At 34.0% G+C, this 19,075-nt stretch overlaps 1 protein-coding gene and 1 long non-coding RNA gene across 5 annotated transcripts in view; one reads left to right on the top strand and one right to left on the bottom strand.

The window, feature by feature from the left end:
- SAMSN1 (SAM domain, SH3 domain and nuclear localization signals 1) overlaps positions 1-19,075 on the top strand; it is a 269,753-nt gene that overhangs the window by 14,993 nt on the left and 235,685 nt on the right. The window lies entirely within an intron of this gene.
- Positions 8,137-19,075, bottom strand: part of LOC102154431 — a 355,562-nt gene continuing 344,623 nt past the window's right edge. The window contains exons 4-5 of the long non-coding RNA XR_005382125.1: positions 9,571-9,700; positions 8,137-8,247 (exon numbers count right to left, since the gene is read on the bottom strand). This is a non-coding gene — a long non-coding RNA (uncharacterized LOC102154431). The remainder of the gene's footprint in view (positions 8,248-9,570; positions 9,701-19,075) is intronic.

Here is a 19,075-nt window from a genome sequence, read left to right as displayed (position 1 = left end):
TTCTGAAATTCCTTCAGTCTCAGGCACTTGGTGATGATTGGTCACCCTAAGTTTCAGACACATTATTTATAACCATATCTCTATCATTTTATGATGTACATAGTAATTATATTTTCCTTCTGTTTTTTTTCTGTTTTCATTACCTCTATAAGAATAATGAATAGTATACAATAAAGTCAACTTTTCTTTGAATTACGAAACTGTAGTTTGGAAGCAGACATTTTTGCTTTCAAAGGAAGAAGGAGGTAAAATGTTATTGAAAGCAATTGCACTTAATGTTTAAAGTGATACTTCCTAAATTGGATACCTGGCTGGTAACCAGATGTTTTAGGAATGCATCTTAATTAATTATAATGTCTGGCTTCAAAATGCACATGCATATGTTTGGAAAATTTATCTGTTGGGCATACGTATCTTTCTTAAGATAATTCACTCCGATGGAAAGGAAGAGAGCACAGGTGGTAGGATTCTTGTTCTCAGATATTCTCTTGTTCTCAGATAATCATTTAAAACTGTTCATTTTTTCCTGATATAAGCATTCTCCACTATAAATTTCCCCACAAGCATTGCTTTAGTACCTTCCTGTACCTTTTTATACATTGTGTTTTTATTTTCATTAAGTACACGTGTTCTCATTTTCCTTTCAACTTGCTCATTGACTCATAGGCTACTTAGAAGTATGTGGTTTAATTTCCACATATTTGGGAGTTTTATAAATCTCTTTCTGTTGATAACTAATTTTTTTATGAACAGAGAAGACACTTTGTATGGTATCAGTTATTTTCATTTGGTTGTGGTTTGTTTGTGGCACAGATTAAGGGCCATCTTGCTGAATGTTCAATGTCCACTTGAAAAAAATGTTTAGTCTGCTGTTGTTAAGTTAAATCAATTGATCTTGAGGTCTTCTAGATCCTTAGTGATTTTTCTGTCTACTTATTCTATCAGTTACTGAGAGAACTCTGTTGAAATCCTCAGCAAGCTGGAGATTTATGCCAGATAATATTCCTTCTTCTGAAGTCTACTTTGATATTAATATAGCCACTTCAGCTTTAGTTGGATTTGTGTTTGCATAATGTGTTTTCCCCATCTTTTTTCTGGTAACCTCTTTGTGTCTTTATTTATATGTAAAATGGGTTTCTTAAACAGCATCTATTTGGATTCTGCTTCATCAATTTGACCTTCTCTGTATTTTAATTAGTATGTTTTGATCATTTACCTTTAACGTAACTATTTTATGTAGTTTAATTGAAAAAAGGCCCAACTTGCTAGTTGTTTTCTATCTGTTCCACTTGTTTTTCTATTCCACTTCTTTTTCTGCCAGCTTTTGAATTATTTACTATGATTCCATTTTTAACTTATTGGCTTATTATTTATACCTTTTACTATTTTTAGTGTTTCCTTTGAGTTTACAATATGCATCTTTGATTAATCACAATATACCTTTAAGTAACATTGTAACACTTCATGTATAATGTCAGAAACTTATAAAGGTATGCCTCCAATTCATCCCTCTCAATTTTTTGCTATTGTTGCCACAAATTTTTCAGGCCTTAGGAAAATACAGCCCTTAGGACAAAGCTAGTCATACACATTTATTTATGTATAATTTATGACTACTCTCAATGCTACAAGGGTATAGCTGAGTAATTGCAACAGAGACCTTATGGCCTACAAAGCTGAAGATATTTACTACCTGGTCTTTTAAAGAAAAAGTTTTGACAGCTACTGTTTAGACTGTTATTCTTTTTTTTTTTTTGTAGTGTGATTAAGAAAAGAGTATGTTTTATATTTGCCTTTACCTTATCCATATTCAAACCATCTTCATTTTTTTCCAGGAGATCCAAGTTTTTGTTTTGTGTCATATTCCTTCTTGCTGAAGAACTTCTTCTTTAATATTGTAGTTCAGGTCTGTTGGAAATGAATTCTCTCAGTTTTATTTAATCTGAAAAAAATCCTCTATTTTAAATTTATTTTTGATGAACGTATTTTTTTGGCTTCACAGTTATTTTTTTTCCCTGTCACTCTATAGTCTGGCTTGCATAGTTTTTGTCAAAATTTTTGCTCCAACTCTCACTTTTATCTCTTTGTATATTATTTTTATTTCCTCTTCTCTGGCTGTGTTCAGTATTTTTTCTTTGTCCTTAATGTTCAACCATTTGAATTTGCTGTGCCTAGGGGTGGGTTTTTTTTACCCTCTGCCCCTCTTTCTCTCTGTTTTTCTGGGATTCCAGTTTTGCTTATACTAGATTACTTGATATTTTCCCACTGCTTTTCAATGCTTTCTTATTCTATTCTTTTTGTATTTCACTTTTTCTAGTTCTGTTCTTTTTCTATTTCACTCTTCCTTATGTTTGTGTTTTAGCTGGGCTATTTCTGTTGACCTATCTTCAGAATCATTGGTTCTTTTCTTGACTATGTCAAATCTAATGAGTCTCTCAAAGTCATGGCTATTACCATTGACTTTTATTTCTAGTATTTCTTTCAGCTCTCATATGATTTCCATTTTTTGCTGAAATTCCCAAACTGTTTTTTACCTTTTGCACTAGATATTCTGACATATTAATCATAGTTTTTAAAAAATGCCCTGTCAGATAGTACCAACAGTGCTTCTGTTTGGTTAGTTTCTAGTGCCCTACTTTTAAGTTTACTGATATTTTCTCTTTCAGTGTCTAATCTGCTAAGCCTGTCCTATAGAATAGTTTTTCCTCCTTGAGATTTCCTATTTTTTTCTCATTATGTGTATGTTTTGCTTGAAATCTTTCAATATATATATTTTAATTTTATTTTTTAATGTGTTTTTAATCTCTGCTTTACAGTCTGAAAATTCTCTTTTTTGGGGGAGGAACTATGCCTATTTACTGATTTTTGTTGTATTTTCTTCTTTACATATCTAGTAATTTCTCGTCGGATTTTTGAGTATCTGGATTTTATGGTCTGTTAATAGAATGTTGAATTTTGTTCAAGTAGATAGTTAATTTTCTAGAGTATATGGTTAATTTCAAACCTTATTAGGAAAATTCTATGGTGGAATTTTTTTTGCTACTTTTCATGTATGGTTTTTCTTAATTCTGATGAATACCGAACTTAAGTTCGAAAAGGGTAATGTGGTAAATGTTAATCTATTATAAGGTTTGACTTTAGAAAGTTCTCTGTAAAACACCTATTTAGAAGAACAATGAAATCTTCATTCATTTGTTCATCTATCAATGATTATTCCTGTGAGGAATAGGAAGATATTAACAAGAGGCAGATTCATGGATTTTAGAGAAGGAAATGTACAAAGGATTGTATGAATTCTGAGGAAAGAGTACAGACTTCTGGTTTCTGGAGGTGCTAGGAGATCAGATTCGTGAAGGAAATGTCATTTTAATTGGATCTTGAAGGAAGAAAGGATTTACATTATGAGCTTTGATGGAGGAAAGACATTTCAGGCATAGCTAAAGCAGGAAACTGGTAAAAATCGGCATGTCAAAAGTATTAGATGGGGATATAATAGTACTTAACATGGTTACTATATATGTAAAATGAGATAATGCATGTAAAATGCCTACCAAAATATTTGGCATATGGCATATACTAAAATAGTTTATTTTGCACATATTTGGGAGGAAATATTTGAAATTTTTTAAACTGGAGATAATAAGTTTGTGTATATTCATCAAACATTCAAGTTTCACTCTCTTTTTAAGAGATATTTAAAACTTGTTATTTTTGCCTCTAAAATTATTAAATTTTTATTGTCATATTTTTAAGGTTAATCATTATTGTGGACTCTCTATAAAGATAGACATTTTTATCCTCATTCTTATTATTCAGTAATACATGTCATAGCAGGAGACAGAGAAACATGCTTTGAAGTTGACTTTGAAAGGCTTAGATCAATAATATCTGAACAATCATACAAAAATAATATTTTACTTCTTGAGTTATTTATGATTTACATTTGAAACTTATAATTGATCTTTGTCATGTTTGGTGACCTTGACTTTTTGACATCAATGCCACATATTCAATCACTATTATATAGATTCATGTTCTTGTCATATATCTAGTAATTGATCTGTTCTTTATTATGTTAAACCTATTTGGATTTAGAAGGATGGGCTTCTTCCTAATTAACCTTAGCTGTTATGATAAGATTATATTGCAGATTGACACTGGCAGTTTATTTTATGACATTGTTTATTTGGTGTTCAGGAAAGCACTTAATCATTTAGCTAATAAACTGTCAAATAGATCGTTTTGGATGCCAGAATTTGGCTTTGACAGTTTTTTAAAAAGGATATTTTGACACAAAATTAGAGAAATAATCATGAAAATTATTAAGTACCTAGGAGCCAAATCCCATTTAAATAGCATATTGACTTTTAATAGAAAATTACATAGATTTCTTGGACCTTAATATTATATAATAATAACAATAAAAATAGCAATAAATCAGTGAAGAAGATGAATTACTGTAGTGAAAGAAATATTGTTCATAGGAATCAAAATATCATAGGAGACATCCAGGTGTTCAAGAATATAAGGAAAAAAGACTTCTGTTGATATAAGCTTCTAATATGGAAGCTAACATTTTTTTGTTCCCTTTTATGGTAAATTTCAGAACTCTGTAGTTTGTTGAGCTGCTTCTACTTTTGTAGGTAATGAGAAAACAGATAAATTAAATACAACTCTAGATTTCAGGATGCTTTTAATTAGAGAAGATGTATTTGTATGAGCTAATACGATGAAAAAAATTATCTTATCAACCACCTTTATAAATAAGGAAATTTTATGTTATTTTAGCAATTCATAGATATGATGGGATTTTATGATAGAGTACAGGTCTCAATCACAGGTTTTTAAATCTTTTCTTTCTTTTTTTGTAAGATTTTGTTTATTTGAGGAGAGAGAGAGCACACAGGGAGAGGGAGAAGCAGACTCCCTGCTGAGCAGAGAGCAAGCACCACATGGTGCTTAATCCCAAGACCCCAAGACCATGACCTGAGCCAAAGGTAGACACTTAACTGGACTGAGCACCTAGGAGCTCCTAGATATTTTCTTTCTTTCTACACTAAACAATAAAATATGGTTTTGTCTCATTTTCTCCTTCTGTGAAATGGACATTATTGTCATGCCTTATGCATTTTATCATAATCATTGTGAAGATTAACTGAAAAATATTTGCAAAGCATACATTAAAAACATATTAAAGACTCAATATCTGAGGCTATTACCAGCAGCATTATTTTAAGTTTTGTGTTATCTGGCAAAGACTGTTTTTAATGCTGTAGGAGTTTAGACAAAAGCATAATTAATGGGGAATAGATAAGGAGATTCTCAGCCATGCAGTGGAAGACCACAAAGTACAGTGCAGTGGTTAAACTAGGGCTTCTAGCGCAAGACAAGTTGTGTATAAATCCTCTGTCGCTTAATAACAGTAGGACCATGTACGATTTAGTTATAATTTTAAAAGCTTCAGCTTCCTCCAGTTTATAATAATAAACCTGTATGTAAATGTGTCAGGTGCACACACTTGTTATATTGCAAATATACAGTATGTATCAGTTTTTATTTTTTTACTAACCAATTTGACAAAAGCTAGCAATTGATAATGAAGTCAGTAGAGCCAGAGGAAAAATATATTTAAATCAGCTTGTACTGTATATACAAAACTGAAGTCTCAAATTTTAGTAACATCAAGGTTAGATTTTGCCAAGGCTATAACTGAAATATTAGGAATTCTTAGTAACAACTAAAAGTATTCAATTTGACATTCCTATTTTCTTTTAACTTTTTCTTTTATATAAAAAAATCTCTAAAAAGTTACCAGTGTGACTAGTATTAAAATAATGTCAATAGGTAACATACAGTGATGGTACAAAAATTACACTAGTTTTTCTCTAATTGTTAAAAAATTGGAAATATGTGGTGCCCATTGTGTTACTCTAACAGAAGCAATGGGAACTCAATTTTATCATTTCATATTATATTGCTCCTTGCCAGCAAAGTGAATTGTATATCACTAGAAATAGAATTAAAAAAAAAGAAATAGAATTTTAACCTCTCATAGTACAAAGGAAAAATTTATGTTTATAGATATTGACCATGATATTTTAATGTATGTATATATATGCGTGTGTGTATGTGTATATAAGATTTCTAATGCTTTTAGCAATTAAAACTGTAAATTATAAAATATCAATATTAATTTAACTCTAAGGAAAAATTAGAAATGAGTAAAGGAACAAAGTATAAAAGGTTTACTTTTTCCCCTTTGTCCCCTGAAGAATAAAATCTAATAGATACAACTTTGAACAGTGATAGTATATTAAATATCTAATGCTACATAACAAATTACCACTTAGCAGCTTAAAACACTGAGCATTTATTATTTTACAGATTTTGAGTTAGAATCTGGGAGAACTTTAGCTGAGTGGTTCTGCCTTAAAGTCTCTCATGTAGTTGCCATCAAACCGTTGGTTAGGGCTGCAGTCTCATCTGAGGCTTGAGTAGGGGAAAAGTCTTCTTCTGATCTCATTCACATGGTTGTTGGCAGATCTCAATTCTTCATAGAATGTTACATTGAGGTTCTCATTGCCTTTGTGGCTGTTAGTCAGAGACCTGTCTCAGTTCCCTATCATATTCTCTGCTGCTCTATAGGGCAGCTCACAGCATAAAAACTGACTTTCCCTAGGGCAAGGGACCAGAGAGACACAGGGCCCAAGGAGAAGCCACAGGGTTTTATAACCTAATCTTGGAAATGACATACAGTCACTTCTGCTGTATCCTATTAGTTATACATACCAACTCTACTGTGAAGTGGGAAGGGACTTCACAGGAGTGTAAATAGCAGGAGCCAGGAATCATTGGCAGCCATTTCAAAGACTAGCTACCAAAAAAAAAAAAAAAAAAAAAAAGACTAGCTACCACAGAGGAAAGTGGTTCTCCTTACTGACAAAGAAAGAGAAAGAAAAAGTTGCTACCCTACCTTATTTCTGAGGCTCTTGGGGCTGTGTTCTCTGCTTTGGATGGTGACTTCTGTGACACGAGCCTACAATTCATTAAAATTCTTATTTTACTGGTTACTTAGTACAAAAGACAGAGAAGAGAAGGTACTGGTCTGAGCAGACATTTGCTTATTTTTTTCTCATGGCTTTCTCCATGGAGCATTTAATCTGTTTGGCCAGCCCTTCAAGGTTCTGAATCTCTCTATACTGCAAATTGGAAGGAGGCCTTACTGATGATATTTACATAAGGCATTAGAATTCCTTTTGTGCCATTTCACCTGTAGAGTGCACCTTTACAGGACTATTCATCTGCATCCAAGGCTGGACTTTAAAACAGTTCTTTCGCAATTTAGGGCCCTTTAGCTCTCTTCTGTGAACAAAAGAGAAATTGGCTAAAACTGGGATCATTTCCATTAGACTGTTTAAGGAAGGTCACAGCTGAGTTATCTCTGTGACCAGTTGACATGTATAATAAGATTTGAAGACTTGGTGAAAATTATAAGTTTAACATATCAATCAGTAGCTTCTCAAAATGTTCACACTTTGCTGGCTGGAGGAATTTTGTTTCATTTAAATTGTGTATATTTTTCACTCAGAACAGATGAACGAAAGAGTATTTAGGCTTTCCTTCTGATTCGACCAGATTTTTTTTCTTTTTTTTTCTTTCTTTCTTTTCTTTTTTTCTTTCTTTCTTTCTCTCTCTCTCTCTCTTTTTTTTTTTTTTTTTTTTTTTTTTGTCATCCAGCCCCCAGTGCTTGCTGTGTAATTTGATCCTGGGTAACTGATGAATGGCAAGCAAGCGACAACCCCAAGGTCTCTTTCCAGAAACTGCCTTATTATCTCTTTCCATATGTATTTAGCCTGAATTTTGGAGTTGAATTTAAGTGCTTATGCAAATATATCAAGGGAATGATGATTGCTTTTTCTATTACCTTAAGCTATACTTGAGAAGAGTGGTGGGAGAGAGCATAGCTTGCCTGTAAAGGATGGGGCTACTCTTTCAGTTTATTTAACCACATGTGGTGAATTTTGTTATTGTTCCTATGTGTTCCCTCCCCAAGAGGTATACTTCCATTCCTTTTGCCATGTGACTGCCAATACCTTCCAATAGGCAGAATATATTTTCCAAGTCATTGTTAAGTTAGGCCATGTGACTTTATTTATGCAATAGCAGAAATAGCCCTCCATCATCAGCCTGGGTTCCAGAATGAGAAAAATACGGAGCAGAACTGAACAGTTGCAGCAACTTTCAGACCTATGAGTGAGAAATGCATGTTTATTGTTGCAAACTATTTTTAGATTTTAGCGTTGTTTGTTCCCATAACCAAAGCTGATTAATACACCATATATACTGTGAAATGATCATGTACTATAATGGACCATGTGGATATGTCATGGCTGCCAACCATAGAACAGCCTGTCTCCTATAAAGAAAGGACTGCTGGCACTATCCATCATTTCACACATTTGAAAGTAATAAGGAACAGCATTTTCAACTGTGAAGAATATTTATAAATGTACATGTTTTCTATCTCTATATAAAAGAGGATTCAACAGACTAGTTGGTGGTAAGCAGCTTAAGTTAAAAAAGAGAAGTGTGGTATATGTTAATTTACTATAAGGGTTTGACATTATAAAGTTTTCAGCAAAGTACCTATTTAGAAGAACTAAGGGATCTTCATTTTTTCATCTGTCTATTATTATTCCCATGAGAGCTAGGAAGATATTAACAGAAAGAGGAAGATTCATAGATTTTAGAGCAGGAAATACAAAGAGTTGGAGTTTAGAGCAGGAGTACAAAGAGTTGTGGGAATTCTGAGGAAAGAAAACAGACTTCTGGTTTCAGGAGGTGTTGGGAAGTCAGATTCATGGAGGAAATGATATTTTAATTGGACCTTGAAGGGAGGAAGGAAGCAAGGATGAAAGGACTGACTTCAATTATGAAGTTTGATGGAGGAAAAGATATTTAAGATTGGATCCATAAGCATAATGTCAGGGATGAAAATGGGATGTTTATGAGAAATAGTTAGCATTTTAATTTTTTTTTATAATTTTTTTTTTTTAATTTATGATAGTCATACAGAGAGAGAGAGAGAGGCAGAGACATAGGCAGAGGGAGAAGCAGGCTCCATGCACCGGGAGCCCGACGTGGGATTCGATCCCGGGTCTCCAGGATCGCGCCCTGGGCCAAAGGCAGGCGCCAAACCGCTGCGCCACCCAGGGATCCCAGCATTTTAATTTTAATGCAGCATAAAGCACAGGGAGGAAAATAGGCCCAGGTGAGAGTATGAAAACTCTTGAATATCAAACACTTGAGTTGAGGATTTGATTTCTAGGAAATAGGTAAGCATTGAAGATTCTCAAGTAGGGGGTTTAATGACTCTTGTTATTTCACTGAAAGATATATATGGCAGCAATAAATAGTGTATTTGACTCTATCCATTTTTCCTCTGTCTTTCCCCTTTTCTAAGCAACAATATGAAAATTGTTATTTCAGAGCCTTATCAAGTTGAATGCTTCTTGGAGACTTCTGATGGCTTGCAAAGTAATCTTACCGAATTCAGCTATCATCACTTACCTATCTGTTTAGAAACATTGTCATTTCTTACTTCCTGTTTATCAATTCTAAATCTACCACCTGGTTGCAAGCCTCTCTGTCATATGATGTCAAGATTTATAGTTGACTTGCAGCATGAAGACATGAAATCCTGCAATGAATAAAAGAGTAGGTGATGACAGGAAGGACTTAATGGATAATCTGAACTTCTAGTAGCCATGAAAGATAATTTTGTTTTCCTCTGAGAAGGCAGCCCAGCCATTTTACATTTGAAGCTAATTGCCTGTTGGGTCATACACATAAGTGATAGAACTACTGTTTAATCTCAGGTATTTTTTACCCTGGAGTAATTTAAAAACCTTTACTATTTCCTGATATTGAAGGGAACAGGAATTTAACACACACATAACAGGACATACCATATATCTTAGAAAGACTAAAATTTTAGTAATTTGTTCTAACATCTCGGATACTCTAAGTTTTGTAGGTTGATTCCAAAGGCAAAATTTAGCATCTTGCTTGCTTAAATAATTTGAGATAAAGCTTAGAATGGATAGTATATTCTAGTCTTATGGGAAAAATTGCTAACTATGTAATTTTCTTCATTCTTGGTTATCATTATTTTCTTTTCCTGTAGTTAAGTCTAGTAAAAATGGGAAAACAAAGCAAATATGGGAAAACAAAAAGTATCTCTGAGTCTGTTTCAGAGTTAGTGAGGGAAAAATAGAAAAGTCTGTATCCTACTTTCCAAAAGAATCTGGAATCAGTAGTAGTGGTGGTAGTAAGAAGATCCCAGGTTGGAGGTAGGTAATGGCTTCTCAACAGAATAAGTTCAAAGGACAAATATCAAGGACATGTGAAGAAAAAGCAGGAGTCTTCTGGGAATTGAACTAAGAAGAGGGGATTAGATTATCACATAGGTTGGAGAAAAGGCTTCCAGGTTTGTTTTTTTTTCCCCCTTCAAATTTTATTAAAGTATAATTTACATATAAGATGTATCCATTTTAAGTATATAAGGACAGTGAGCTTTAAGAAATCTGTAACTCCTATACCACCAAAATTAAGCCTCAGAACACTTCTATTACCCCCAACACCAAGGTAACCATATATCCTTTCCTGTCAATTCCTTCTACTATGGGTCCAGGCAACCAATTGACTTTTAATTCACTGATGGCTTGCAACGTAATCTTACTGAATTCAGTAAGATTAACAGCTTTTAGACTTTGGTGGAAATGAGATTATAATATATGCAATCTTTTGTGTTTGTCTTTTGCTCACCATAATATTTTTAAGATTCATCTGTTACTGTGGCATCAATAGTTGTTTTTGTTTCTTAATTTTACTGTGGGCTTATATTCCATTGTATTGATATACCATATTGTTTATCTACCTCTGATTAGATATTTTGGTTGTCTCCAATTTTAGGAAACTCTGAGAATAAAGCTGCCTATCAACATTCAGGAACAAGTCTTGGTGGATATATTTTTTCATTTCTGCTAAATAAATACCTAAGAGTGGAATTTCTAGGTCACATGATAGGTATATCTTTAACTTTTCCTCTTTTTTTTTTTTTAGATTTTATTTATTTATTCATGAGAGACACACAGAGGCAGAGGGAGAAACAGGCTTCCTGCAGAGAGCCTGTTACAAGACTTGATCCCAGGACCCTTGAGATCATACTCTGAGCCAAAGGCAGACACTCAACTACTGAGCCACCAGGCGTTTCTATCTTTAACTTTTTAAGTTTTTTTTTAAATTTTTTTTTATGTATTTATGATAGTCACACACACACACAGAGAGAGAGAGAGAGGCAGAGACACAGGCAGAGGGAGAAGCAGGCTCCATGCACCGGGAGCCCGACGTGGGATTTGATCCCGGGTCTCCAAGATCGCGCCCTGGGCCAAAGGCAGGCACCAAACCGCTGCGCCACCCAGGGATCCCCTATCTTTAACTTTAAAGAAACTCTCCAACCATTTTCTAAAGAAGTTACACATTATGTTCCTACTAGCAGTGTGGAAGAATTCTAGTTGCTGCACAGCCTCTTCATTACTTGGTATTGTCTTTTTAATTTAGCCATTCTAGTTAGTCTATGTAGACTGACTTAACATTGAGCATCTTTTCATGGGAGTATTGGCCATTTGTATATTTTCTTTTGTAAAGTGTCCTTTCATACCTTTTGGGCATTAAAATTGTGGGTTTATGTATGTATTTTTAGTTTTAGTTTTAGTTTAAGAGCTCATTGTTTTACACATAAGTCCTTTGTCAGATACATGTATCACCTAATCTATAACTTGTCCTTTCATTTCTTTCTTTTTTTTTTTTTAAAGATTTTTTATTTATTTATTCATAGAGACAGAGAGAGAGAGGCAGACACAGGCAGAGGGAGAAACAGGCATCATACAAAGGGAGAGCCTGATGTGGGACTCGATCCAGGGTCTCCAGGATCACGCCCTGGGCTGCAGGCGGTGCTAAACCGCTGAGCCACCGGGGCTGCCCTTCATTTCTTAACAGCTTTTATTGAAGAGCAGTTTTTATTTTTATGAAGTCAGTATATCCCTATATGTCAACATCTTATTGTAGTAGCTCATGTTTGTGTCCTATGATGAAATCTTTGTCTTCTCCAAGTTTTCAAAGATTTCTGTCTTTTTTTTTCCCTAGAAATTTCCTAGTTAGACTAATAAGCTATTTTGAGTTATTTGTGATGGTCAAGTTTCATTGTTCCCATATGGACATTTAGTTGTTTTCAGCATCATTTGTTGAAAAGAATTTCTTTTCCCCATTTATTACTTGTCATTTATATTGAAAATCAAGATCATGTATGTATGACTCTGTATCTGAGTTTTATATTCTATTCCATTGATTTTTATATTTCTTTTTATCCTGGTACACTCTCTTGATTACTATAGATTTAATCTTCTAATTTCCATCTTTGTTTGCCAAAATTAGCCATTCTAATTTCTTTCCATTTCCATAAAAATTTTCAGGTTATCTTGTCAATACCTACAAATTAGCCTTCTGGGATTTTGACTGGTATTTGTCAAGACTGTAGATCAGTTTGTGCAGAACTGACAATTTAACAATCTTGAGTATTCTATTTAACTCACAGAGTTTATATCTCCCTTTATTTGTTTTGTTTTTAATTCTCTGTTTTGTAGTTTTCAGTGTAAAGGTCGTATATATCTTTTGGCAGATTTTTCCTAAGTGCTTAATTTTTTTGATACTATACTGGTATAAATTTTTTAAATATTTTTAAAATTTTTAAAATTTTCCAACCATTCATTTATATGAATTTATATATTATATATATAACATATATAACACATATATAACATATATGTTACAAATATAACATATGTTGGCCTTGCATCCTGAATTCTTGTTAAATTCATTTATTAGCTTTTTAGGTTATTCCTCAGAACTTTCTGCATAGAGATTATAGACATTGTTAATCTTCCCTTGTTTCAGTCTCATGGGGAAAACATTTAGTTTTTTCTAGTCAGTATGATGTTTGTTATAGGTTTTTCAAAGAGTCCATTTACTGGGTTCAATAAATTCCTTGCTGTTCCTAGTTTGCAGAGGCTTTTTTAAAAAAATCATGTATGAGTATTAGATTTTTTCAGATACTTTTTCTGCATCTATTCAGATGACTGCTTGCCTTTTCTCTTATTTTAATCAACCTTACATTCTTAGATAGATTATCTTTGGTTATTCTGTAGTGGCTTGATTTGATTTGCTTATATTTTTTCCAGGATTTTTCTGGGACTGGAATTTTCTTTGTGGGAAGATTTTATAAATTCTGTTTCTATAAATGACATAAGTGTACTCAATTTATTATTTCTTTTTAAGTCATTTTGGTAGTTTTTTTTCAAATAATTTTCTCACTTATGTTGTCAAATTTATTGGAGTAAGATTTTTTGTAATATTCCCTTACAATTCCCTTTTAACATCAGTAGCTTCTGCAGTGATATTCTTTTAATTGTAAAAAAATTGGTAATTTATATCTTTTCTCTATTTTTCTTATTATTGGCCTAGATGGATCAATTTTATTGATCTTTTCAAGATCCAGCATTTGTTTTTATTGATTTCCTCAATCATTGGTTCATTTTCCATGTTACTGATCTTCACTCTTTGTTTTATTTTTTCCTCTTTCCATGGCTTTACTCTACTAGCTTCTTAAGGCAGAAGCTTTGGTCATGGATATTAGAGCTTTCTTTTCTTTTTCTTTTTTTTTTTTTTAGATTTTTTTTTTTTAAGATTTTTAAATTTATTCATGAGACACACACAGAGAGAGAGAGAGAGAGAGGCAGAGACACAGGCAGAGGGAAAAGCAGGCTCCATGCAGGGAGCCTAATGTGGGACTCGATCCTGGGACTCAAAGATCACGCTCTGGCCAAAGGCAGGCGCTAAACTGCTGAGCCACTCAGGCGTCCCTCTTCTTTTCTTATAAAAGCATTTATAGCTATAGATTTCCCTCTAAGCACTGCCTTAGCTGCAACTGACGCTTTGATAAGTTGTACTTTCTTTTCTTAGTTCAAATATCTTCTAAATTAACTTTTCTTTAACCTAATTAACTTGTGAATTTTTCTTTAACCTTTAACTTTTCTTTAACCTTTCTTTAACCTTTTCTTTCATTCTAATATAGCTTATTTAGAAGTATTTTATTTATTTTCTCATATCAGGGGACTTTCTAAATATTATTTTATTGATGTCTTATTTAAATTCATTGCAGTCAGAGAACATATTTTGATTTATTTTAATATTTTAAAATTTCAACAATGTGAATGTACATTGAATTGTACACTTGAAAATTTTTATATGGCAAATTTCATGTTATGTATATTTACTACAAAAATTAGCTACAATTACTGAGTATAATAGTTTTTGAAATTGTGTATTAAGAAAATTATTGAGATTTGCTTTGTATCTCAGGTCCACTTGGTCTGTGATAAGTTTTCTAGTGTCAATGTATGTGCTGCTGTTGCTGGCTAAAATGTTTAATAACCCCTTAGTTAGGTCTAGTTTATGGAGAATGTATTATTCATCTTCTATATCTTTACTAATTTTCTGCATGAATTACTGAGAGAGGAATGAAATCTAAGTGCAGCCTTTTCTGTTTCTCCTTTCACCTCTTACTAAATTTTGCCTAGTGTTTTTGAGTTCTGTTCATAGGTGCATGTCCACTTGTTTTGTTCATCATTGACTCCTTTCCCATCATGAAAGGTTCTCTTTTTTTCCTAATGATATTTCTTGTTCTGAAGTCTACTTTGTCTGATATAATATAGCTACTACAACTCTCTTAGTGATTGTTTCTTTCTCTCCCTCCTTTTGTTTGAACCTATCTATGCTTTTACATTTCAAATGTGATTCTTATTAGGTCTTTTTTGGTGTGTTTTCTTTAGTCCCATCTGCCCATTTACCTTTATTGTAACTATTAATGTGATTGGGTTAATTTGTGATCTTGCTCTATGTTTTCCATTTGTTTTAGGGTTTTTTTTTCCGGGGTGGGGGTTTGGTTGCTGTTTTCTTTCTTATTTTCCTGTTATCTTTTGAGCTGAGTATTTTCGATATCACTTTATCTCCACTCAACTTATTCCCTACATCTCTATGTTCTTTTAGTGATTGCTTTATGTTTAAGGTTTATCCACGCATATTCTTTTTTTTTTTTTATGACCTCATACTTGGCAGCTTTCTCTAGACAGTAGGTCAGATCCATAACCAACAAATCTAGGGGTGGGGACACAGAAAGCCATGCTAGTGAACTTCTCATTCAACTCAGGAATGATCTCGTCCACAACCTTGGCAGCTCTGGTAGATATAGATTTAGGGATGATGTTCTGGGTACCCCTAAATGGTCATGCCAGTTTCCCAGGCTGGCCATCCACAGCTGAGTGTCAGCAATGGTATAGACTGTCATCCCTCCACAATGTCAAAGTCATCCTGGATGACTTTTGTTCAGGAAGCAAAGCAGTTGGTGGTGCAGGGGGCATTGATGACAATCTTGAGGAAGTTGTCATAATTCTCATGGTTCTGATACGGAAACTGTGTTGAGGATGGGAGCATCACAAATATGGAGGCATAGGTAGAAGAGGTAGAGATAATGACCCTTCATGTTCTAGACTTCAAGTGAGCCCCAGGCCTAAAAGACTCCACAACATATTCAGTACCAGCACTATTCCATATAATGTTGGTGGCATCTTGCTTCTGAAAGATGGAGATTACCTTCCCAATGTTGACAAACCTTCTTGTTCTCAGCCTTGATTGTGCCACTAAAGTTGCCTTGTGTGAAATCATACCGGATCATGTTAGATCATGTAGTTAATACACTAAAAGAGACAGTGATGGTGATAATTTCCTATTTGTTGAAGTTAAAAGAAGCCCTGGTGTCCAGGCACTTAATATGGACAGATTTGTTTACTCTGACCTTAACCATCGTGTCTCAGGAATATGACTTGACACTGTACAACAGCATGTGGCTGTTTGTGGAATAGGGAGAAGCAAAGAGCAAATTATCTTTTAAATAACTTTAAAAATGAGGACAATTTTCTTATATATTTACTCATACCATTTATGGTGCTGTTCATTCCAAATGGAGACTTGAAGCTACATGAGGTATAATTTTCCTGTTCCCAAAGGTTTTCCTTAACATTCCTTATAGTGCAGATCTGCTGATGGAAAATTTTTTAGATCCACATGTTTATCTAGAATCCTATTTTGCCTTTGGAAAGTATTTATGCTGTGGCCCCAGGGTTTTAGCCAGTAGAGAGTGCTGTGCTTCTCTAGGGTTTGGGATGAGAATAGACACTGGGGTACGTTAGCAGACCTCCAAGCTCTCAGTGAAGCTGGAGTCCTGATCATGGCACTAAATCAGCTGAGAATTGTTTCAGTTCAAGGCTTGACAAGAAAAGAGAACAGCTGTTCTCCACAGTCTACTAGATAAATAAAAATATTACTAGGAAGTGATAATAGTTTACTTAAAATAAGTCAGCAGGAATTTGTAGTGTCATTCAAATATTGAATTTTTTTCTAGAAAGAAGTTTACTAGTGTGAGTCATTGCTTGATTTTCATTCCTGGAGGAGAATTGGTCTACATCTGCTTTTCATGTAGGTCTTTCTGTCCTCTCCAAAGCAGTGCTTGAAGTTCAGGATTTTCCTTTTGAAAATGTCCATTTCTTTTTTAATGTTGTCTCAGAAGTAGGTAATCATAGCCATTATATTAATGATTTTGACCTGAGTACCAGAGTAGTTTGTCACTTATCTGAAGATTAGATTCTATTATTAATTTCATTTTAGATATATGAATGTAATGCTTTATTTATAGAGAATCTTATAATTTGTTATGAAAGAGAAAGGAGTTTCCCACCTATAAAAGCCCATGAAGTGTTCCACATGCAGAACCACCCAAACTTTATAATGACAGGTTGATGGCCAGAGCTTATGTTATATAGCAGTACAGTTGGTGAGTTATCTCTTGCCAATATATTTTTTCATTACATATGGGAACTCATGAGTGACGATGCCACTTTTCCTTATTCTGTAATAGAAGTTGTGCCTATTATATTTTGAAGCTAATCACCATCAGGGAGGCAGTTGGACAGACCCTGATAGACCCAGCTCTGTTACATACCGGTTGTATGACTTTTGGCAAGATATTGAATTGCTTAAACTTCAGCTCCCTTTTCTGACAATGGGATAACCATAGTATTTAGCTCATAGGGTTATTGTAAGTTTAATGAGATAACACATGTAAACCACTGAGTACAGTTAATGCTGCATTAAGGTAATAAATGTCAAGGATTATTTTAATTAGTGTTAATTTTCAGTGAAGGAAATACATGAAATTAAATAGAATTGCATTATTTCCATTGTATGAATACTTCGGGAAGCACGGGGAGAATGCAAGAGAGATCAACAGTTAAATGGACAAATGCTAATGGTTTTCTAATTTAATGGAACAACCTGGTAACTCTAACAAAAACAGAATGCATATGGTTTTTGAGAACATTTCGTCTATAAACCAGTACTAATGGTAAATGCAATAGGAAGGCTACTGGGCTTTATATCAGTAGATTTTGCCTTATCACAGCTCTGTCCCTTCCTGTACCTGATTTTTGCAATATAAACCTATTATTTTCCTCTTTGGTCTTATATGGTAGATAAACCTCTTGTAAAACCCCTTGACAAAAGTGAGAAAATTTCTCATGCCTTGTCTGGAAGGACACTGATAGCCATGAATAGATGAGGCTAGACTCCAGAAATAAGTAACTGGATGCCACCTATTATGGACTGAATTGTGCCTTCCCAGAATTCATATATTAAAGTCCATCTCCATCCCTAGTACCACAGAATGTGACTATATTTGGAGATAAGGTCTTTAAAGAAGTAATTAAGTTTAAATGAGGTCATCAGGGTGGACTCTAATCCAATATGACTGATATGTCCTCATAAGAAATGAAGATTAGGGCACAGACACACACAGGGAAGACCATGTGAAGACACTAAAAGATGTGTATTTATAAGTCAAAGAGCAAGGCCTTCAAAAGATACCAACCCTGCTGATACATTGATCTTGGACTTCTAGCCTCTAGAACTGTGAGGATAATTTCTTGTTGTTTAAACCAACCAGTCTGTTGTACTTTGTAATAATAACCCTAGCAAATGAATATACCACCTGTTTGCTCTAAGTCTGCTTATTAGTGTGATTCTTCAAGGGCTTGGGAACTCTATGTGGTAGTGTCACAAACTTATGAGAAACTCATTTCATCCTTCCCTTAAATAAAAATAATTAGATGTCTGCAAACTGGAAGATGACCTAACTGAACTCACATTTTATAGGCTCTAAATTTTCCTTTGAGTTCAGAGGTCTGACAATATGTCACAGATTAAAGTCCATCAAGATCTGGCAATGTGGCTACCTTGTGGCTCTTCTCCAAATCTTGTAAACTAAGTTTCCTTTATATAGAAAGGTCCTTCTGAAGGAGGTGAACAAAGTAAAAACTGAGACACTTCTGTTTTTCAGAGACTGATATATGAATATTAGATGCTGCTGTCTAGCCAACAAGGAAAGTGAGTGTGCCCTCAAGACAAATGTACTAGTGAAGACTTCATGTTCTGAATGTTAAATTGCCAATTGGTTCTTCTGTTGTCAAAGCAACAGGTTCATTGCAAAATGTGGGTTGATTGTAATAGCATTTTAAGTTAACACCCAGTATTTGTTTGCAGTTGCTGCCATGAAAAATTACCACAGATTTTGCAACTTAAAACAACACTCATTCATTATCTCTTAGCCCACAAAGTCGGAATCTGGGTACAGCATGGCTCAGCTCAGCGAGGGTCGCAGCTCATCATCTTACAAAGGCTGAAATCAAGATATTGGCTGGCCTGGGAAAAGAATCTGCTTTCAAGCTCTCCGTGGTGTTTAGAATGCAGATTCTTGTAGTTGTAGGACTGAGGTCCCTGTTTCCTTGACACAGCCTCCTTCATTTTTAAGCTAACAATAGCAGTTCAAATTCTATTTTTGACTCTCCAA

Source organism: Canis lupus, chromosome 31 (assembly GCF_011100685.1).
Source record: "Canis lupus familiaris isolate Mischka breed German Shepherd chromosome 31, alternate assembly UU_Cfam_GSD_1.0, whole genome shotgun sequence".
In the NCBI taxonomy this organism is placed as follows: Eukaryota; Metazoa; Chordata; class Mammalia; order Carnivora; family Canidae; genus Canis; species Canis lupus.
This window is presented reverse-complemented; position numbering and strand designations above follow the sequence as displayed.